The sequence below is a fragment of the Xyrauchen texanus genome, chromosome 4, assembly GCF_025860055.1.
Source record: "Xyrauchen texanus isolate HMW12.3.18 chromosome 4, RBS_HiC_50CHRs, whole genome shotgun sequence".
Taxonomy (NCBI): Eukaryota; Metazoa; Chordata; class Actinopteri; order Cypriniformes; family Catostomidae; genus Xyrauchen; species Xyrauchen texanus.
In genome coordinates, this window is record NC_068279.1 from 19,011,123 (window position 1) to 19,034,847 (window position 23,725).

The 23,725-nt window shown below is 38.9% G+C and overlaps 1 protein-coding gene across 2 annotated transcripts in view; it reads right to left on the minus strand.

Moving 5' to 3' along the window:
- LOC127643225 (tenascin-like) overlaps positions 1-12,619 on the minus strand; it is a 48,226-nt gene extending 35,607 nt beyond the window's left edge. For both annotated transcript variants that reach the window (XM_052125865.1, XM_052125864.1), the window contains exon 1: positions 12,394-12,619. The gene's annotated coding sequence lies outside the window, so the exon portion shown is untranslated. The remainder of the gene's footprint in view (positions 1-12,393) is intronic.
- Positions 12,620-23,725: the final 11,106 nt, after the last annotated feature.

The following is a 23,725-nucleotide window of genomic DNA, read 5'->3' on the forward strand; positions in this document are numbered from 1 at the left end:
CTAAGTATGTTGTTTTTTGAGTATGTTACTTGTCCATAATATGGATGATAGGGACATTGATGATGTCTGGTTGATTCCAGACATGCAATCTGAGCATACCTTTTCATGTCATATACATGTGTGACTACATACATACTGGGCAATTACAGGACTGCAGGTTTAGTTTTCCACTGTTTCCTTGAATGTTATAAAAACCAAATGGGTTGCATTTAAGATGGAAATAAACACCTTGAACATGTGCTGACACACATGCTTTTCACCATAAAACACCCAATGTTTCCATCAAATTCACAGCATCTGTGAACATTCTTTCAGCTTGCACTTTGTCTAAAGCCATCATTTTAACCTGCAACCCGATTTTAACTGTATAAACCAATTAGACCTTTCTCATCTATTTAACTTAAAAATGTATAAATTTGAAAAATGAAACTCACCTTTCAGTAACCCTCCCACCCCCTTTATGTTATTCCAAGCCTGTCTAACTTATCTTATCTTGCTTTGAACACAAAAGGAGATGTTAGGCAAAATGACAGCCTTTGTCAAACACCATTAATTTTCATTGTATTGTAAAAAGATACAATGGAAATCAATGGTAACTGATGCTTACATTCTGCATTTCCTTTTGTGTTTCATGGAAGAAAGAAAGTAATACAGATTTGGAATAGCATGAGGGTAAGCACATGATTGCAAAGTTCTAATTTTTGGAGGAACATTTCCTTTTAAGGTCCCTTTTACAGGCAAGAACACAGAGGGGGGTGGGGGGCCCTAAGCCCTAAGCCACAGCTTGCAAGGTCAACATCAGATAATATGGTACCATGATCTGTTTAGTGAGTGGAGGATTTGCTCTGACATGTGATTACCGCCTGACAGATGAGGGATACCACGAATACTGCTGCCCATTTATGATTAGACAGACGGGGATGAGCGCTTTTGTGATGGAGTTCTAAAGGAGGGCTCGATGATGGGAGATTCCCAATCTGAAAACATCCCTTGGGGGTGATGGGGACCCACCCCACTTCTCGATCTAAAACCTGAGATTAAATCAGCAAAAAAAGCTGAAAATTGCTTTTGAGTTGCTTTGAGGTTTTAGTTCTGGATGGATACCTGGCCTTTTCGCTTTGAAGCCTGGCATGTTGCCACAAGAATTTAAGAAAAAAAATCACTTTAAACTGGTCTTTTTGTGAGCATTTGCCCTATCTCCCTGGCCAAGGGAGGACTGTAAATGAATAAACAACAACACAAAATAGAATATAATGTAAAAATTAAAGAAGCTTGGCTTTCTGGCAGCAATGAAACATACAGTAGGCTTGACTATCTATATTTATATGTGTGTGTGTGTTTGTGTGTGTGTGTGTATATATATATATATATATATATATATATATATATATATACAGTATCTCACAAAAGTGAGTACACCCCTCACATTTTTGTAAATATTTGATTATATCTTTTCATGTGACAACACTGAAGAAATGACACTTTGCTACAATGTAAAGTACAACTTGTATAACAGTGTAAATTTGATGTCCCCTCAAAATAACTCAACACACAGCCATTAATGTCTAAACCACTGCAAAAAAAGTGAGTACACCCCTAAGTGAAAATGTCCAAATTGGGCCCAAGTAGCCATTTTCTCTCCCCGGTGTCATGTGACTCATTAGTGTTACAAGGTCTCAGGTGTGAATGGGGAGCAGGTGTGTTAAATTTGGTGTCATCGCTCTAGCACTCCCACAAACTGGTCACTGGAAGTTCAACATGGCACCACATGGCAAAGAACTATCTGAGGATCTGATAAAATGAATTGTTGCGCTACATACAGATGGCCTAGGCTATAAAAAAGATTGCCAAGACCCTGACACTGAGCTGCATCATGGTGGCCAAGACCATACAGCTGTTTAACAGGACAGGTTCCACTCAGAACAGGCCACGCCATGATCGACCAAAGAAGTTGAGAGCGCGTGCTCAGCGTCATATCAGAGGTTTTCTTTGGGAAATAGACAAATGACTGCTGCCAGCATTGCTGCAGAGGTTGAAGGGGTGGGGGGTCAGCCTGTCAGTGATCAGACCATACACCGCACACTGCATCAAATTGATCTGCTGTCGTCCCAGAAGGAAGCCTCTTCTAATGATGATGCACAAGAAAGCCCGCAAACAGCTTGCTGAAGACAAGCAGACTAAGGACATGGATTACTGAAACCATGTCCTGTGGTCTGATGAGACCAAGATAAACTTATTTGGTTCAGATGTTGTCAAGCGTGTGTGGCGGAAACCAGGTGAGGAGTACAAAGACAAGAGTGTCTTGCCTACAGTCAAGCATGGTGGTGGGAGTGTCATGGTATGAGGCTGCATGAGTGCTGCCGGCACTGGGGAGCTACAGTTCATTGAGGGAACCATGAATGCCAACATGTACTGTGACATACTGAACCAGAGCATGATCCCCTCCCTTCGGAGACTGGACCATAGGCAGTATTCCAGCGTGATAATGATCCCAAACACACCTCCAAGATGACCACTGCCTTGCTAAAGAAGCTGAGGGTGAAGGTGATGGACTGGCCAAGCAAGGTGGAAGGTGGAGGAGCACAATGTCTCTAACATCCATCAGCTCCGTGATGTCATCATGGAGAAGTGGAAGAGGACTCCAGTGGCAACCTGTGAAGCTCTGGTGAACTCCATGCCCAAGAGGGTTAAAGCAGTGCTGGAAAATAATGGTGGCCACACAAAATATTGACATTTTGGGCCCAATTTGGACATTTTCACTTAGAGGTCTACTAACTTTTGTTGCCAGCAGTTTAGACATTAATGGCTGTGTATTGAGTTATTTTGAGGGGACAGCAAATTTACACTGTTATATAAGCTGTACACTCACTACTTTACTTAACAAAGTGTCATTTCTTCAGTGTTGTCACATGAAAAGATATAATCAAATATTTACAAAAATGTGAGGGGTGTACTCACTTTTGTGAGATACTGTATGTATTTTTTAACTGTGAGAAGCAGACAAAGTTTCTTTTATTAGAGCTCTATTAACACAGTGCTGAACTCAGTGTGCTAATGCTGCTGCTTACTGTCACTTTCAGATAAACCAGACACAATGTGACTGTTGCTTTCTCATACCAGGTCTAGTTTTTATATATTGTTACTTTCTCAGACTCTGGCTGAGCCAGTTGGCTTCCATGTGCCTAATGTGGAATTTCAATGCAGGAGGTGAACCTGATGGCAAACATATTTAGTGCTAGTGAACTAAATTGGTCCTGTGTTGTGTTTAGCAATGAATGCTGACTCTACAGCACTTGAAAGGGAGAATACCTCACACAGAGATCAGATGCATACATTTGCAAGTTATAAATTATACAACACAACAGTTAAAAATATTTTTTTTAACCACACCAACAAATGGTTAACAAACAATTTAGATGTTTGTTGCTGTTCTCATAATTGAGCAATTAATATATAAGCGGTTTGAGAGTGAAGAATAATTAACTGCCTATACAGATTACATACTGCCCAGAGACATAAAACTTTAAAGGAATTTGCTAAACACCAGATTACAGAGTACAAAACATATTATTATTGTAAACTGGATGTGAGTTTGTTTTCGATGACAACTGTTGACAGGGCAAACGAGTTTAGTTATTTAAAGAGATAGTTCATCCAAATTTAATCATTTACTAACCATCATGTGTTGTAAACCCATATGACTTTCTTTTCTTTGTGGAACACAAAAAGAGATGCTAAGCAGAATTTTAGCTTCAATCAAGTATATCGTTTTGCATTCCACAGAGAAAGAAAAGTCATATGGGTTTAAACCAACATAAGGGTGGGTAAATTATCAGAATTTTCATTTTTGGGGGAATGATTTCACTATCATAATATTAAGCCAAATTGGCTTCTCTTCCTGTCTTCAAAATTGTCAGTGGTAGAAGTGTTGGTGGCCTAATGACTAATCGCAAAAAAAAAAAAAAATCAGCTAAATAGTAATTACTGTAAATAACTTGAACTTGTGCATACCACAGGTTATTGAACCATAAAAGTCAATGATGTAGTGGCTTTAATTTTTTGCTCAATGATTGGAAATTATGGAATCCACTGTCTGATGAACAGAAGGGAAACTATCCCTATCCAAACAATCCCAAATACTAATTTCTCTTTTTAATTAATTCCTTTGAAATCATAATAGGAGCAAACTTAGTTTTGTAGGTCATCCATGACAGAAAGCCTTCTCTGGGACAAAGCCTTAATTTGGGTCGTCTGCCATGCTGAAGGAATTGGTATTGTCTGGAGACTCTATTCACCTTAATAAATGCTATAAAAATGCCCTGACAGTTTGTTAATCCTGGGAAGGAGTCAATGATGAAGAAATATCTCTCCCAGAGGTATTTTGATTATATGGTATCATTCCTCCACTGGTGGAGGTCCACCTTCATTGAAAATCAATACGATGAAGTTGCTCTTAATCCAGTTAGTGAAACAAGTAAACTTTGTGGAAGAAAATCAAAGTCTGGTCTGGGCTGATGACAAGAAACTGTTGATAAACTGATGAATCATAATATTTATAAAAGGGCATTTTGTGAAGTGGATGCTTATCGATCAGACTTTGTCCAAGGTCAGAATAAGACGGAGGGTTGCTGAAACCCAGCACCATGAAGCTATGAACACAGAGATGGATTTCCAGGAGAGCTCATAATGCTGCTCAATGTTGTGTGCTTGGATCGATGGCAAAGCGTAAACCCACTGTTATTATTTTATAAATGGATTTGTAAGTCCTCGCCCTCCTGAGCAATGCTCATTTAAGAGAAATGGCTCAGTTGACCAGCACCTACCAATGAATATTTTTCATGTATTCTGTTTTAATATTTTTATACTGCAATTCTTCTTCTGTCTTACTGATCTGTTCCCACATATAATTTGATATGAAGCAAAAGGTCTGGTAAACCTAGTATCAAGTCGTTATAATAGTACAAGATTGCTCATTTAAACCATACAACTTTTTCTCCAAAGGGAAAAATAAACTAACACATGAACCAACGAACAATGTGAGTTTTCCTAAGTTTGTCTCCTACCTCAAACCTAAACCTAACCATAAATTCTAACCCCTTACCCCAACCCTAAATCTAATACCATGATTTTAATAGTAAAAGAACTTTTGTGCACTAAGGACGAAAGAAAACATTATGATTTGGAACGAGAGGTGGGAACAGCATTACAGGTTATTGGCATATCTGTCATTTGTACTGCATGAATACATATGGAATAAGTTGCCTAATGTGTTCATAGTTCTTTCCTTTCTTAAATAAAGTGTTGAATTTGAGGCAAGCTAAAATGTGATGCCTGTATTGTAGTGATTGTTCTGTATGTTGATTGGTTTCCTCTATGGGAATTACTTTTTTGTGCAAGGCAAATCGTATACTCTACTGGTAGATCGATTTAAAATGTACATGCCCAGGAAGTTGCATAAAGCCAGCCAATCAGATTAGAGCTTGCCAGTACGAGTAAGAGTTTTCCAGTTTTGTGTGCAATATGCATAAGACGGTCAGTGAACAGACTTCTAAGATGTTGAGACTATTTTATTTCTGCTCTGATCTGAATGCAGATTGTCTATTCACTTTCTATGGCTTGATGTGGTCACTGTCTATTGGCCTCAAATGAGCCTTTTCAGAACTGGTGAGTGTCTACACCATTGTTCCCTATTTTGCTTGGCTTATCTACACTTTAAAAAGGAAGTCAGTCAGGGCTAGTGCTGGGTTCAGTGAGCAGATTCAAACAAATTAATACCTCCGGCAATCATCAACACACAGGCACACGCTCTCACCACTGTATGTGCAATGCGAGCATAAAGGTCTCTCAAATGCCACACAAAGTGATATCTAACCTGAAGCATTCTCTTGGCATTTCTCTCAGTAGTGGATTGACAGCAAGGTGTGAGATGCACACAGAAACCAGAGCTTAACAACATTGTATATTGTGTATCCAACTACTATATAATTTCCTTAATAAGATGATTAAATAATTTCTAAACTCAAAAATATTGTGGAGTCACATGACACCATGCGAGGTTTGGACGTGTGAACAGCGAGCTCTGTGCACTATGCCATTTTTAGTGGCATAAATCGGTGAGATTCAAAATATTCTTTTCCATAACTGTTCTAGGAGGACAGTATGTCAAAGAATTCAAAATCCTCGGGCTCTGGAGACATTAAAAGACACTTACATGCTCAAGCTGATACCCCTTAGATGGCCCTGAGCCAGGGAGTCGATTTGGTTGAAGAAATTAGGGAAATTTGGCGAGAAATGTCGAACATGCCGGCAATGCTGACGAAAGTAATTGCTGACTTGGAGGATCTGTAATAAGTCGATGGATCACTGCCATGGAGACAAAGTTCTCTGTGGTGGTTACTAGGGTGGGGGATGTCGAGAAACTGATCGATTATCTGGAGTCATCAGAGAGGGAATTAGCTGCAAATTTGCAAGTGACCAAGGTGGATTTGGAGCATGTCTGGGAGATGTTGTAAATAATGGAATAACATCTGAATCGTCGGAATTTCTGAAGCCGAAGAGGGTCAGGACATGGTGAAATTCCTGGAAGGGCTCATTAAGAATCTGCTTGACATAACAGGCCATAAGATGTAAATTGAGCGAGCTCACAGGGTTCCGGCTCAGCGATCCGCTGAGGGAAACAGGCACGATCAGTTCTGGCCAAATTTCTGGATAAAGAGCTGATGTTACACGAGGTGAGAATAAAGGAAGGCTTTTTTGGAAGAACCACACCATTTTCTTGTACAAAGACTTTGCAAATTCGACAAGAGAGAAACGTGATTGATTCAAGGAATGCAATAAAAACTTACATCAACGGAAGGCTGCTTTTGCACTGATGTTCCTGGCCAAATTGAGAATAGATGCTAAGGATGGCTGTAAAACATTCACATGTCCCCAGCATGTCCTTCATAAAGTAAATGGAGTAAGTCATTTTGTGGTACTCACATTGTAGCCGAATGGACTGACTCACTGAACATTCACTTGACTGTTTTTTTCTTTTTGTGCTGGTTCCGCCTAGTGGGTGTTTTGTGGAGTAACACTCCTTCAGGACTGTTTTGTGGATGAATCTGAAACACTCCTATTGGAAGGAGTTTGTTTTGTGGAGTATTTCTTGCAAGACACTGGAGCGATTAAGTCATTTGTTGCACTCATGTAGCAGCTGAATGGGCCGGCTCACTGAACATTTATTTGACTGTCTGAGGAAACTGAGTGCCTTTTTTTGTTAGTTAGCTTATTTTGTGGAAATACACCCCTTTGGGACAGTTATGTTGTTTGGTTCTGGGGGAAGTTCGGGGTTTGATTGTTGCACTAATGTTGGAATGTGGTCTTTACATTTTTTTCTCATATGTCAAAATGTCAAGTGTTAATATGAGCGGATTGACTCTCTCCATGTGGAATGTGAATGGGTTGGGGCACCCCATAAAAATAGGAAGGTTATTTCTCTTCTTAAGCATAAGAAATATGATATTGTGTTTCTTTAAGAAACACATCTTTCTGCGGAGGAAGCTGAAAAATTTGGGAAGATATGGGGTGGACATGTTTTCTTTAGTGCCTACTCAAGTAAGTGCTGGGGAGTCATTACACTGATAAGTAATAATCTACAATTCAAATGTCTCACACAGATTAAAGATAAATTATGAAGAATCATTATTGTTTTAGCAGAAATTCAGGGGCAAAGCCTTATTTTGGCTAATATTTACGCACCTAACATTGATGATCAGGGCTTTTTTATAGATCTTGAAGGAATGTTGCAAGCCACTGGCACCACTCATGATATAATATTAGGAGGATACTGTAATCTTTTGATGGACTTGATCACAGTGAAGCTAAAGTGTGCTAGCCCATTGCTAAAGTGCGCAAGACATTTCGCTCATTGGTTGCTTCCACCTGAGAGAGCCCCTCCCTGGTTCTGTACTGAACAGGAAGTTCTTGCCCCTATTTCACCATTGCAAAGCCTTTCTATCCAGCTATTCGGGAAACCTAAGTTACACCCTGTTATCTCGCATTTGCACTCAGTGTGTTTAATTCAGACAATTATTTAAATGTTGCCTCGAGCATATGGCTGAACCCAAAACTAAACTATGTGACCTAAGTGAGAGTGGAGTGTTGAAAATTTGGTTCAACATTTTGGGATTCCCAGATCTCAGTCCTTGCTCCACCACCTGCTCTATACTATTTTGGGGAGTAGCATACACCCCTCTAAATGGCAGATACTCTGGGAGTGGTGATTACTGCTTTCGGAAAAGGTCATGATGCATCAGTGTATTACTCCCTGCTAATTCAGAGTCTGGGGGACAGAGCTTTAACTTCTATCTAGACATTATGTGAGAAAGATTTAGACTTGGTATTGGAGGAGGGAGTTTGGGCTAGGATTCTAAAAAATGTCAAGTATGTATCTATAGATGCAAGGGTGCACCTTATCCAATTCACGATATTACATTGATTCTATTGGACACACTTTAGATTGTATAAGCTTGGTCTTAAAGACACACCCACCTGCTGGTGATGCCAATCAGATGATGGAGACACAACCCATATTTTTTGGTGGTGTGTTAAGATCCAAGAATTTTGGTTGAATGTTCAGAGTTTTATGTGTGACGTATTGGGCACTCAAATAAAATTTTGCCCCAGACTTTTAGGTGATGGGGCGGTCATCATTATAGGGGATAAACACAAAAATGTTGGGTCTTAACCAGTGTTATAATCGGCAGACAAATTGTTTTAAGGGGATGGAAGTCGGCTAGAGTGCCCTCATTTCAAAAGTGGTGCACGGAGATAGGGAGGGTGGTGGCTCTCGAGGAAGTGTCATGTAGAAGGCTGGGGATCTGGGATTCATTTGATGGGAAATGGGGCAGCTATTTGGCATTTTTGGAGGGCTCTTGGGGAGAGGCAGTGGAGAGAGAAGCATAGTTTAAAATGTGTGTGATTATAAAATGTTTTGTGTGTGTATACTTATATGTGACCACAGGGATGTTTGTTGAGGGTCAGGGTGGGGTTAGGGATTTGGAGAATTGCCAAAGGTGAACTCTATCATGCTGATTAATGTGAAATGGAAAGTTTAGTACACATCAGTCAGTATTTAACACTGTATTTGTATTTGACATTCAGACACTGGAGACATCTCCAGTATTGTTAAGTTGTATAATTTCTGATTTCAACTCCATGTGTGCCTTTCTTGCCCTCTTTCTTAAGGTCCAGATGGAAGGAATGAAGGAGGAACATTTGTTATTTGCCGTCTCATTTTTCATTTTCAGCAACGTTGACCCGTGTTTATTAGCTTAACCTAGGTTGCAGCCAGGAAAGCAGTCTTGTATGTTCAAAACTCTTGCCATTTCTTCCTGCCAGTTGCAACCTTATTGAAACTCTATCCTCACACCATATAGACAGCTCCTATCACATCTTGGTGCAAAGAAAGATCAAATTTGTTGTTTACAAAACATTTCTTAAGGCTATTGTGAGTTGTCTGGAACAGCAATAGAACTTTGTGAATGGACTGCAAAGAATGTTTACATAGTGTAATCTAGATGAACAAGGCCATAAATTAACATTTCTACTGGATAAACAGACATATCTGAACATCAAATAAGCACAAAGCATCCTTCCCTGCTCAAATGGCAAGTTATTGATCATTATGTCTGGCCCTAGACTGAATAATATCAACCATGTATCTACATGTTTAATTTTGAAATTGCTATCTTTTGCAAGCGACTAGAATTTTTGTATTTCCTCTCTCTGATGAAAGATAAAGCATGATCTTGTACACATTGATCGATAACATTACGGATATTCATAAAAATACAAGTGCATAGAATGCACCCTACTTTATCAGCAAGTTTGAACAATTACTAACCCTTTACGCATAGAGTAATACGCACAAAATGATCATGTAGAATTGATCAACTCTTTTGTTGGCTGTTATACTGTAAGAAAACTTATTGAACATTTTACCCACTATGGAAAGAAAAATGTCACACAAAAATGCAGGCAGGTATGCTGACTGAGACATTAAGCCAGCTGTTTTTCCTTTTTCACATAAGAGGAAACTGAGCAATGTCACCAATTCACATGCTTAGGACATTACATGACTCCAACAATTGCTTTGTAAATCTTCCTGTAACCATATCCCAGTTTAAATCTTCTACTAATACAAATTGCTCTTCTAGTGCTAGGCATGTAGTGATGCATGAATTCCAGCATGCAGTGTCACTGACAAGTAACCAGAGTCCATTTTGAATAGGACAGATGCGCTCATCTCTTGGCCACCACCAATAGACACACTGTCAGTTTTTGGAGCCCACAGCTTTCGTAGCCATTTTACATTAGCGTCAGACAACCATTAAAACCATCTGGGTCTGAAACACTTTAACAAGTCTACTGAGGAAATCTTTGTTCACCAATGGCAACAAATCATTCTGAATGCCTCTGTGACCAGATTTGAGTGTGAAAGTAAAAACAAAAACATACTTACAGAGCATATTCAGAACAGACAGACATTTCAGTATGAGGATGGATGGATGGATGGATGGATGGATGGATGGATGGATGGACAGATTGACGTTGCAGACAGACAGATCGACATCTAGACAGACAGACTGCCTGCGTGCCTGTCCATCACAGGAGAACACTGAGAGTCCAATAGCTGCTACAAGTGCATTACAAGGCAAGGAGCAGCTGCTCAAACAAAGGCTAGTTTCCCACTCAGCTTTGTAATGAGTGGCACTGTCAATGAATACCCTGCGCATAGCATCATAAAACATTTACACATTCCGTCTAGGCAACAACCATGTGTGGTTGGCTCCTCAATGTCCTCAAGTTAATGGTAGCAAAGAGCTGAGAAGGTATTAACAACTGAGGAGGCATTAACAACATCATATGTAAAACAGATCATGAAATAAGAATGTTTACTCACATTTTGAATTCGAAAAATAAAAAGATGCAATGATAGTGAATGTTAACTGAGGCTGTCAGTCCCTAACATTCCACCTAACACCTTCTTTTGCGTTCAGTGGAAGAAAGTAAGTCATATGGGTTTCCGGAATCCAAGATAATGTGTAAATGATGATAGAATTTTTGGTAACACATTACAATAAGGTTCCATTCGTTAACATTAGTTAATGCATAAGGTATCATGAACTAACCATGAAAGATTGTTCAGCGTTTTTAAATTATTGTTAATTTTAGTTAATAAAATGTTCGCTCAACATTAACTATCCAGCTTTTGGTTTTAAAAATATATTAGTATCTGTTAAATTTAACATTAACTAAGATTTATAAATGCGGTAAAAGTCATGTTCATTGTTAGTTAAAATTAACTAATGTTGTTAAATAATGTTAACAATTGGAACCTTGTTGTAAAGTGTTTCAGAATTTCCATTTTCATGGTGAACTATCCCATACTTTTTACTTAATTAGGATGCATTTTTCCTAAACACTAAGCATTCACATAAGCTTGCCCCTCATTGGTAACAAATTAGCTACTTTCACACTCAATAGAATCCCCCCATATATAGAATGTTTTTCAGCCCCTTCGTTTCCCTGCCTAGACCCCTCCCCCTACAACCACACACACAATCATCTCATCAATGTTCACTACACTTTCACCATTCTCTAAAATGGATACAACCCATCAGTACGGACAACGTACTGATCTGAGATCTGTCTGCCTTCTGCTGCTAATGAGTCGAGAGAAAGTAGCCAGCAGTTTACAGCAGCACTGCATGTGGAGCTGGAGAGAGACTAAAAGGAGGAGAGCTAACACAAACCAGCTGCCACTCTTCCAGGCTGGAGAGGACACGACTGCTAAAGAACATCGCTAGTCTGACAGGTAACTGACACCAGCTGACCCACATCTGAGAGACCACAACTGCAGACAAGCCCACCATGTGTAGAGTTACGCCAAACTAACGGATAATCAGCGATCAGAGGCATGCTACTGTGTATACCTCACTGATAATGCGTGCAGAACTGCAATAATTGCTGAGCTTAAAAATATGTAGGCCACTTCCCCTATAAACCATAATGAGCACCCTAAAACAAGACAGATTGCATCAGTATAAAAGCAGCTCCAGAAGTTTCTGACTATTAGACAGCTTACATTTAGAGAGCTGTAATATTCATCAATATTCAACTTATAAGTATGCTTGGTTTTACAACAGCCTTACAAAATGAAAACATACATAATATGATTTAATTTGTCTAATTTATTATTTAATCTTATGACATAGCAATATGAACAAGAACAGGCAGAACTTACCAAACACATCAAACACAATTAAACCATAGTTAGCTAAGAGGAAACTAACATGCAATTCTCACACTAACAGGTACATGGAAATGATTTAGAGCATCACAACTTACCTTAGTGAAACCAGTCCTCTAGTGCAAGCTCAGAGATGTGCCTCTTTCTATGAGATGCAATGTGACAACAAAATAAGACGTTGCAAACATCAGTAACTCAGTTCTTGAAGTGTTACTTTATTTTCTTTAAAGAGATGATAATTCTGTCATTCCTCTCTGTCTCTCTGCTCTGAGTGAGTGTGTTCCATACAGGCAATGTGCCTGCTGATGCTGAGAGAGAGGCAATGAGTGAAAGAGAGAGAGAGGGAAGGAGAAGTCCCTTTCTTTTAAACAGTAGACACTTTGCGGTCAGACCCCACTCCTACCTACCACTCTTATATACACCCCCCTCCCCTTTCTAACTCTGACTGGAAGCTAGGGAGCTGAAACGGGATGCCTCAAGGCTGGCAAACTCACATACACACACACACACACACACACTGGGAAGAGAGGAGGAGAAATAGACAGAAAGAGAGAGAGAAATAGAGAGAGAGAGACCTTTTAACATAAAGTGGAGCAGCCAATGATTGGATGAAAGAGATATATGCAAAGCTGCATTAACATACATTTCAGCTTAGAATTAACTGGGAGGATAAAGGAGGAAGGACCCTTGTGTGTTTGATGATGGCGGATGACAAGGCGATGATGGGATTATGTACGGTGATCAGCATAATCAACCTTTAATCCCAAATCCAACCTCACTATGGAACAGAGTCGTTTTAGTCAAAATTGGTTCCTCCTTTTGAACATTAAATGTCGCTCACTATGCTCCAACCTCTGGCTTTTCACACTCCCCTTTTGCTTCTGTAAACACATCCCTTCTGCGGAGTGTTTGATTATTCACCTTTCCATCTGCACTACACGCACACACACACACACACACACACACACACACACACACACACACACACACACTCCTCCCCCAATGTGCACTGCAGGTGTAGTAGAACACCCAAATATGGCAGCTGCAATTACCAGACTATGCAGCACCCGGCATTTTATGTAAACAGGAGCCTTAATTAAAAAAACTTTGAATAAAGAGCTAAGACCCAACATATGGAAGTATCTCCTCTGCCATCTTCTCTCCAGATGTTTCTTTATTTCAAACAAGCAAGGATGCTCTTCAGACCTATTTAATTAGAGAGCAACCGGTGCATGAGATGTTAAAAACTGGCCTTTAGTCCTCTTGGGGGGTGAGAGAGTTTGGGAGTTACAGAAGCACCCGTGGAGAGGGGGCCCGCCACTCCCCCAGAGAGGAATCAAGACGCGTTTTTCTGGTGTCTAAAAATCAACCCCCATCAGTCTGTACTCAATATGTCATGAATTTGTGATGATGTTCCTGGTCGACATGGGATTTTAATCTAGGTCTCATTTTCAGAGGAGAGAATCACTTCATTTCAAATCAGGCCCAGGCACTGATCAAATTCAAGCACTTCCTTTTTTGTCCGTTGCAAGGCAAAAATTATATCAGTTGGAGGTTTTCCTTTTGTGGAAAATTACAATGTGAGAAACAGGAGAGAAATATAGGCAGAGGATATTTCCCAAGGTGAACTCCACAGAGAGGAGCTCTTGGTGGTGGTGTGTTTGTGTGTATGCGTTTCTGTTTTTCTGCAAAATGTATGTGGTGGGTGTTGAGGGAAATGCTGCCAGAATGAGATCTGAACTCCCAAACCTTTTTAAGAGTTCTTTATAGAAGTTCATTAATATAACACCTACCATATGCTAGTATATAATATCTTGTCAAAATGTCGATCTTTTTAGTGTCAGTAAGCAGATTAAAAAGGTACACTATGCTCAGAAATTAATAGCTTCAACTAGTGTACATGAACATCAGTGTGTATGTATACAAACCCATGTAATGTAAGCATAGTGTTGCTACAAATAGTGAAGCTATTAGCCTAAATGGCTAACAGCGAGATGGTAGCGTTACTACTTTTCAAACGTGTAGCCTTTCAGTGGCTATGATATTTTATCGATTAAGAAGTAATTAGAAGCACTTGCTGCAACACTACATTTGGCCTGACAATATTTCAGCAATCAAGTCACGTGTCCCGTTTTCCCACATTTTATCTCAGCTGTTTGAAATATGAACTAGCAATGTTCAATTCACACACACACACACACACACACACACACACACACACACACACACACACACATTTCAGTGTATTTAATAGTATGCAATTTAGTGTGCAAATATTATGAAAATAATTTTTCTACTATACCTTATTTGAAGATGTTTTTTTTTTTTTTCTATTTAATGAACAGTTAAAGACCAGACTACAGCTTACTAATTTTTACATTTCTTTTTCTAAAAAGTAGCTTAAATGTGGCAAGCTACATGTACTGAAGCTTGTAGTGTAACTAGCTTCTTTCTCTGAATGGTAGTTTTCTCCCTTAGCTAATAGCTGCTTCCCAAATCACAGACTTCTGGACTACTCTATGCCATTTTGTAGTGTGCAGTAGTGCGAGTAGAATTTGACACTGAAAATGCAACAAAAAGAAGTGTACTACGTGTTCGGAATGTTGGACACTTCATGCACTTAATGGTCATGGCTTGCCATAATTAATGGAAGGGGCGGAGTTACATGGTCATGATGCTGGCCTGACAAAACAGTTGTAATTTATTGTGAAATTGCAACTAGAGAGATTTCTGTGAAGACAACATTTTACAAATGTGAGTTGAATGCTTTACCATCACCCCTTGCTGTGTGAATATGTACATTATTTGAGAAGTGTTGAACTGAGTTTGGCTTGTAAGTGTAAAGAGTTTAGTGTGTCATTTGGAACACAGCTTATTTATCTGTAGCTTAGCTAGCTAATTTTTTGAGTAGCTTGACCAAAACTGTATATAAATGTGTGTGTGTGTGTGTGTGTGTGTATGTGCGTGTGTGCGCGCGCATGTGTGTGTAAAGGTTTTGGTGGTTATGAGGACTACTTTTAGGTTACAAACTGGTAATTACAAGGGTATTATGCTATAAATGTGGTTTATGAGGTAAAAATTTAAAAATGCAATTTTTTTGTGAGGTTAGGTTTAGGGGATAGAATCTATAGTTTGTAAAGTATAAAAATCATTTTGTCTATGGAGAGTACTCATATGGATTGCCGCACCAACATGTGTGTGTTGTAGCTTAGCTAGTCCAGCATTGTTTGTGTGTTTGTGTGTGTGTGTGTGTGTGTGTGTGTGTGTGTGTGTGTGTGTGTGTGTGTGTGTGTGTGTGTGTGTGTGTCTCTCTGATGGTCCCTGCCTTCCAGAGAACACATATCACCCCTCTCCATCTGTTTCTACTCTCACCTTTCTCTCACAATCTTTCCTTAACCGAATCACAGCGCTTCACAGGGAATAGCAGTGGGACAACCTTGGGTTTGTCAGGCATACCTGATTTCCCTTCTGACAACAGAGTGTGCATCGTTCCCTGTCAGCCAATATCTTTGAGCCATAGAAATAGAGGAGCCATGAAGATGTTTAGGCGCATAATGCCATTTAATGAAAAGCGTATGTAGTTGTGCTTGCTTTAACATTCTTTGTTATGATACTTACATTTCAAAGCCATTAAAACAATCATTATTGATGTACAGAGTCATATACTTGTTAATTACATTTCAATTTTACCTAATACATTTTAATGTGGGAGAATTCTTTTACATTTAGCTCAACTTTAGCTTTGGTTAGATTTAACTTCAAGGAATAGTTCACCCAAAAATGAAAATACTCTCATCATTTACTCAATCTTATGCCATCCCAGATGTTTATGTGTAACCGGCCCTGATCACCCCGCTCCGAATGGCACTCGAACCGGCGTCTCTGGCGTGGGAGGTGGGTGCACTAAAAAGGAGGCTAAAGGCTACAGCCTCTAGCGTCAGTTGCTAGTGCACCTCTTGAGGTCAGGAGATTGAGGTTTACACACTGCACAGCTATCTAGCAGCTGGCTCCCGTTACATATGACTTTCTTCTGCAGAACACAAATTATTATTTATAGAAGAATATCTCATCTCTGTAGGTCCATACAATGCAAGTGCGTGGGTGCCAAAAATTTTAAGCTCCAAAAAGTACATAAAGACAGCATATAATTAATCCATAAGACTCCAGTGGTTAAATCAATGTCTCCACTGTATACTTTCACATTCTTCTTCTTGTGTTTTTTGGTGATTTACATTATTCATGTATATCACCCCCTACTGGGCAGGGTGGACCATTTATGGGAAAAACTGATTTTTAATATTGATCTGACCAGTATCACTTCTGAAGATGTCATATGGTTTACTTTTATGATGCCTTTATGTGCTTTTTGCTGCATAAAAATTTCTAAAAATCATATTTTGTGTTTTGTAGAAGAAAGAAAATCATACAAATCTGTGATGGCATGAGTGTGAGTACATAACGAGAGAATTTTCAATTTTGGGTGAACTATCCTTTAATATTTTTTTTTTTTTTAAACGCACATTTTATTTTTCACATATAATCTTTGTTTGAAATCATAATCAATTTCAACTTTGCCATATCATTTCTACCACAATGAACCATTTTGTCCCTTATAAGTACACATCAGTGTCAGTGAAAAGTATGATTGATATGTGATGAGTGAAGCATAGAAGCAAAGAAAGCATAGATTTTTTTTAAATTATTATTCATAATTTCCAACCAAGCTCTAATTTTAGGGAAATTTTGCCAAAACAATGATATTATTTAATTAAGATATGATTTAATATTATTTAATTGTGTATATATAGGATACATAAAATACATACAAGGTTATTTACATGACTGAATTCTATTAAACATGATACACTGAAATGTGGAGGAAATTACATTGTGGTGCAAACCTTTTTCTAAAGATTTCAGAAAAAAGACAATAATAATAATTACTGAATTCTCATAAAGTATTATTTTGTCTATGTTCAAAATACTGTATGTCGATTGTGGTGCATTGTTAGTAGACACATTAAATAAACTAGAGAGTGTGGAAGGTGTGTTTAAGAGAGATCGTTTTATAAGTCCACAAGGCCAAAAGTGCCCCTATAGTTCAAGAAACACCCATATATTTTTCCACATTATTCCACACTTGCAGGCTATAACAAAATCTACCCAAAGGTACTGTCTCTGAAAATTGAAGAAAAGGTTGCTGAGAGCACAACTTGCATACAGTTCATTTACCCGCGTAATTGGTGGCAGTCCATTCGAAGAAAGAACGAGGGCTCAACAGGTAGCAGGAAACTTTGTATCAGCACCAGTGAGATCTAATTATAAGTGGAGATGCCCTGTTTTCTGCTGGGTAAAGTGTCAGTGTATTGCGGAACGGTGATGAGAAAAAAGACAGTTGCACAGACGAACTCACCACTCATGGTCACCCTCATGACCCTGACAGACCTGTTTACCTCATTAAAAATGAAATCACAGGTAATATTGGCTCGTCTCCTGTGCCTTCCCACCCTGCCCAAGTCTTACCATTATCTATTATGCAGGAGGGAGCCCCAGCAGGACGGGTTAATTCGAGGAAGGTCACTTGGACAGTTTGGCTTCTTTCTCCCAGTCTTTCTCCCAACCAGAGTGTGGCTTTGCCACCAGGGCTGGAAAATTAAAACACTAATGTCCTGCGTGAGTGTAAAAAGCAAATGAGTATGTGCAGAGAGAAACTGGCTAGTTAAGCAAAGGACTTGATCCATAATTTATAAAGTAAAATGAAAGATTGGCATGAATAAAGTGACAGAGGAAGAGTTTAAATGCTTTTCTTTTCTGCCCTGTAGATATATACATTAGTCCAGCATTTGCAATGCAGTGAATTATGGACATTAGACTTTAGGATTTGAAAAACAGCCATTACTTCCCTCCAAAAGAGATTTTGGCTTTTAGGTTATAGTGAGTAGAGACATTTTGAGACCAAAACAACAGAAGGGAGTGAAATAACTATTGCAGACCCATGTGATGTGGTGGCAGTGCAAGTCAGAGACAGTGATGCTTAAGACCACACACAGGTCAGGATATTTGTGGGCATATGTATATAAAAAGCCTGTACATGTCTGAGGACAAAGCCAGCAGATTTATGTGTACTCTGTGACCTTACAACCTCTGAGGGGTTCAGTCCTCAGGAGCCACCAAAATTGCCTCAGACTTTTTTCTGCTTTTGGTAGCCAGTGGCAGATGAGCTTCTCTCAGGCACAGAAGCATGGTATGTGACAGTATATCATTTTACCCTGTTTATAGAGGGTAATTTTAGTTATTATGATGATAAGATGGAAAAAGGGTGGCTTGAGTCCATCAAGATCTTTTACAACTTGCAATCAGGGTAATTTAGAGAGCAGAATCTGCAACTTTCCTTCTTCCTCAGGTCTGTATGTTAATACAAAGATGGGGTGCTTTTTATCCAACAGTGCAGTGGAACACGTTCCTTTAACACCAAAGGTGCTGAAAAAAATATAGAAAGACAAAGAAATTGCATGCTTCAGACTAGCTCATGACAATGTGTGTCCAGTGAAAGCCATGTGTTGGGACAGAGATATCTGTGCTGAAAAGGATTCTATTGAGGGAATAAGAGATGGCTGAATGCTTGCTTGCCACAGCTCCTGAGACACAGAGTTCAGTCTCAGACAGCACATACACATATAACATTAACATTTATGCAAATATCAGTTCGGTGTGCAAGCTTGTTAAGGTGCATGCACATTCTGCATGCTGCAGGTTTATCAGTTCTAGAGTATGAAGCTACATATGCTCTGACAAATAATTAACTATTCATGACTCAGTAGACTTCAAATTATGAAGAAACAATATTACTGAGAGCATTTCTTGTCTTGTTTATAACTTAATTAAAAAAAAATCAGGATTTTAGAAATTAAGTCACAGCACATTCAACAGCAAATGCTCCACGCCTTGCTAGTTCATTTAGGGTTAGGGTTATGGTTAGGTTAGAGTTAGGATTAAATTATTTGGTTAATTTGATCATGCTTTTAGCGACCAATAAGAACGTAGTAATCTCGGCTCAGTTTTAAGGGATAGTTCATTAAAAACTGAAAATTATTAACTATTTCTTCCATGGAATACAAAAGGAGATATTTGGGAGAATGCTAACCTTATTAAACATAAACTTTCATTATATCCTTTTCCCATACTATAAAAGTGAATGGTGACTGTGGCTGTCATTCTGCTTAACATAACTTTTTGTGTTCCACGGATGATAGAAAGTTATACAGGTTTGGAATACATGAAAGTGAGTTAATAATGACAGAATTTTCCTTTTATTTTTTTTATTAATTCCTCAGTTTTTCAAACAAAATCAGGGCAGTAAATACAGAAAAGTCTGCAGAGTCCACACGCCTGCATATACTATATATAAGAGCTCTTTCCTTTATTTATATCTGTAATTCAAATACTCTTTTAGCTATTTACATCTTCAGTGCACCGAAAACTTTTTATTCCTGTCAGCTGCTTGTCACTGTTTTTTAAAAATCTAGTGATACTGCACATACTTTACATAGTTTTAATTTAAGGGAGCCTATCAATAGATGAGAGGACCACTGGGTTCAGAGACATGTCATCATTGGTATGTTAGCTGTATTTAATATGGGGAAAGGTCGTATTCAAATGAGAGAAAGATGAAAGGGTGTGATTTTGTAATGCTCCATTTCAGTGTCTATTGAAATTAGTTGGTGATATATACAAAAATAGTAAAATTTAATATAGCAAATAAATATATTTTACTAATATACCCTCCTGAGACCTGAGTGTGACTGCTGTGTGCATTTTTCCATCTCCCTTTTTTATTTGTAATAAACATGCAATATATATATATATATATATATATATACATTAGTTCCGGTCCTCGAATCTGATTGGACAAGAAACATTCGATGAGCACTGATGGTCTGACACCATTAGCACTCCGATGCTTCACTGTTTTTATCAATCCGCTTGTGTTCATGCCGTACATATTTTGGCCTGTTATGTCGAGTAGTCTCTGGAAGAGCTCCTCTAGGAAGTTCACCATATCTCTGCCTTCTTCATGCTCAGGAATTCCAACAATCTGTCCACTGTTTCTTCGGCTCCTGTTTTCCAAATCTTCCAGTTTTTCCAAAATATTTTCAACGGTCTATTTTGGTTGCGAGCAGATTAACGGATAATTCCCTTTACAGACAATCAATCCATTTCTCAACATCTGCCATTCTTGTAACCAACTCAGAGAATTTTGTTTCCATCGCCGTAATCGATCAACGTATTACAGCGAGATCCTCCAAGTCAGCAACAACCTTCGTCAGCATCACCGACATGTTGGACAGCTGATGCTGAATTTCCCTGGCCACGCCATCCAAATCGAATCCCCGGTCCGCAGGCCCATCAGAGATTCCATCTTGAGCCAGAGGATTTTGTTTCTATGACATGTTTGCCTCAAAGAACAAATATATAACTGGGTTTATCGAATCTCACCGGATTATAACATTTTTCAATATAAAAACTAGCAAAGTGCATGGAGCTTGTGGTTTATCTGTCTGCTCCTCGCATGGCATCACATGACCTCCCAAATTGTTTTTTCAAATTGGTTATTATGTTTTCAGAGTGTTAGTTATTCATGTTTTTGAGATGTTACAGTCATTACAGATGTTTTTTTAAAGCTGCTTTGGTACAATGTGTGTTGGGAAAAGCACACAAAAATTATTTGACTTGATTTGACTTTTATGTTACAATAATTTTTCAACTTTGGTGACAAAATGTCAATGTTCTCTATTTGCACTGTTAAACAAACAAGTGCTGAAGCATTTTACCAATCAGAATTAGCTTAATTCATTCTGATACAAGTAATGCTCAGCATCATCCTATCACTGACAATCATGTTAAAATAAAATTACACTTTATAAATTCTGAATCTAATTACTGAATACCATTGTGCCATGTCTGCCAACCATGTTGAGTGGTGCAAACATCATCTGCAGTCTGAAACTGAACTTTTGTTCTGATGTTTGGAGTGTATGCACTTAGCTGCATAGGAAAGTTATAGGATGCTCCCTTGCTCCCTATTTAGTAAATTACTTAACCTCCAATGTGCTGTCTGTCTGCACTGGTTTCAGAATGGTTCAAAATGCACCTTATTTTTATCCTAACTGCATTTACTGTAAAGACTCTGAATGCATTTTTTTTTCGCAATGTGAAAGTTCACAGTAAATATAGGATTTCTAAGGACAAAAAAGGCCTGTAGTCCATGTCAGTGGTCAATGTGTTTAACAGGGTGCTGTTTCGTGATATATCACCAAAATTCTCAAAATGGCATATCAGTTGAAACTAGAGACTCTAGTCGTTTGACTCAAACAGGTTTCAGTGTGAAAGCTTAATGAGGTTTCTTACCAGATGTAGTTTTGTTGGCATTTCTCCCAAAGAAAAACTCTGCACCATATTGTTTTGTCACATGACTCTGTGCGTCGACGGTTCAACACTTTACTGACAGCCCAGTGTATTCTGAACTGAAATCAGTTGGCTTAAATGTAATTAAATTATGCATAGTGTATAGCAAAGACAATGTCCAATGTCCATGCAGGAGGACACGGGGGTCACAGTAGGATACAGTAAAATGAAAAGTATAAATGAACAGGACAGGGAGACTTCCATGTTGTGCATTTGATTAGGCCATACTGAACATCACAGAAATGCCAGAGCCACATTGGCAAATAAATCAGCTATCATCACACATATCGTCAGAGTATCCAATAATACTCTTGCTGTTGTACACAATACTTCATTACAATATACTTTAAACACCTTTTACAAGCTGCAGAGAGTGGATGGCAAGCTTCAAAACCAAATTAATCTGATTCACTCCTTCTCTGACAAGCTTGAGCTCCCTGAGTCCATCTGCATCTGCCTTTCCACAATCAGCTCTAAAAACATTGTACAATGTCCCAGGTTTCCACATACAGTATACAATGTAATCCCCACCATCATGTATAAACTCTGAGAATAAATGTTTTTCACCTTGTGACTTTCACCAAGATTGACAAAAAGCAACACTTTTATCCAGTGTCCCCTGCCTCTCCTTCTCTTTCTCAAAATAAATGGGGTAATACATCAGTTAAGGCATGTTGTGGCACTTTTATCACAATCTGCAGTCTCTCTCTTCACACTATTAACTCAGGAAATATTGAGCTGTATATGTGTGCCTATCCGAGCCCGCAGAGTATAAAACCATATCTCTGCCAGCACTGGCAATGATACATCATCGCCAGTGCTGAGTAGAAAAACAGGCCGCACTTTGGATGGATGATTTATTCATACATACCAGGTAGAGGCACAGATCTGTGTGTCAGGATGTATTTCTGTGGAGATTAAGATGTCCTAGAGGTTTATGTCTCTGTTTCCCCAAGCTAGGAGTGCAATAACATGTGTTGAGCGCAGGCAAGACTAAGCCTTGGTATACCCAGCAAAGCTTTACAAAGTTATATTCTCACAAACATGACCTGACTACACACTCTCCACAAATCCTATAGTTAGGAAAGTCTTTCATCTGTAGTTTTTGAAGTTGATAACTATGCAGGGAAAAAAAAGATAGCTTGCCTTAGCTGGTTTAAGATGGTCTCCCAGCCTGGCCAATCTGGTGCCAAGCTAGTGCTCAGCTGGTTTAACTGGGCAGCAAGATTGTGTCCCAGCCTAGCCAGCTGAAAAGTGCCCCTAACCCCTTTAAAAACAGTAAATAGACCAGCCCAACATTTGTTTTCAGCATGTAACCGTCTAAAACAGAATGCACTATTTGTATTTTATTTACTTTTTATGTAGTGTTTTTATATCTTATTAGCATTGATCGTTAGCTATTAAATGGATTTGGGAGAGGGTGCGGGGCTATTGCAGTGGCAGCATAACAAGAGATTTCCTGGATAGTCTCTTCTAAGACTCAGGTTTGTGATCTCCCAGCCCTGCTCTGTCTGAGCTGTGGATTGGACCCTCTCTAGCTCTTTGTCTCCTTTCTGCCATGCATCTCTACTAAGATGATTGAGAGGGTGGGAGAGGAACAAAAAGCAGAATAAGGGGTATTTTACTGGGCAGATAAGCTTAGCTGAGGTTACGACAGCCATCTCTATGAGAACTGCTGTGAATGTTCCTGATGGAAATCGTCTTTCTCATGCTGATCTTGGGTCAGTTCCATTCTTCCAAATTCCATACAATACTCATATGAGTGAGACATGAGAGCAGAACACAGATCAGTCTGAATGTGTCTTTTGTCAACATAGTACTAAGTGCTGTCAACTCAGTATTACCTGCTCCAATGGGAGAGGTATTCACACAGTGTCAGTTTCAGCAAAGTGTGTGCGCAGTCTGTAAACACACCAAATTTGTCTTTCCACACCTGTCTCACCTTGCTTCAAGCTGCTTCCTTAA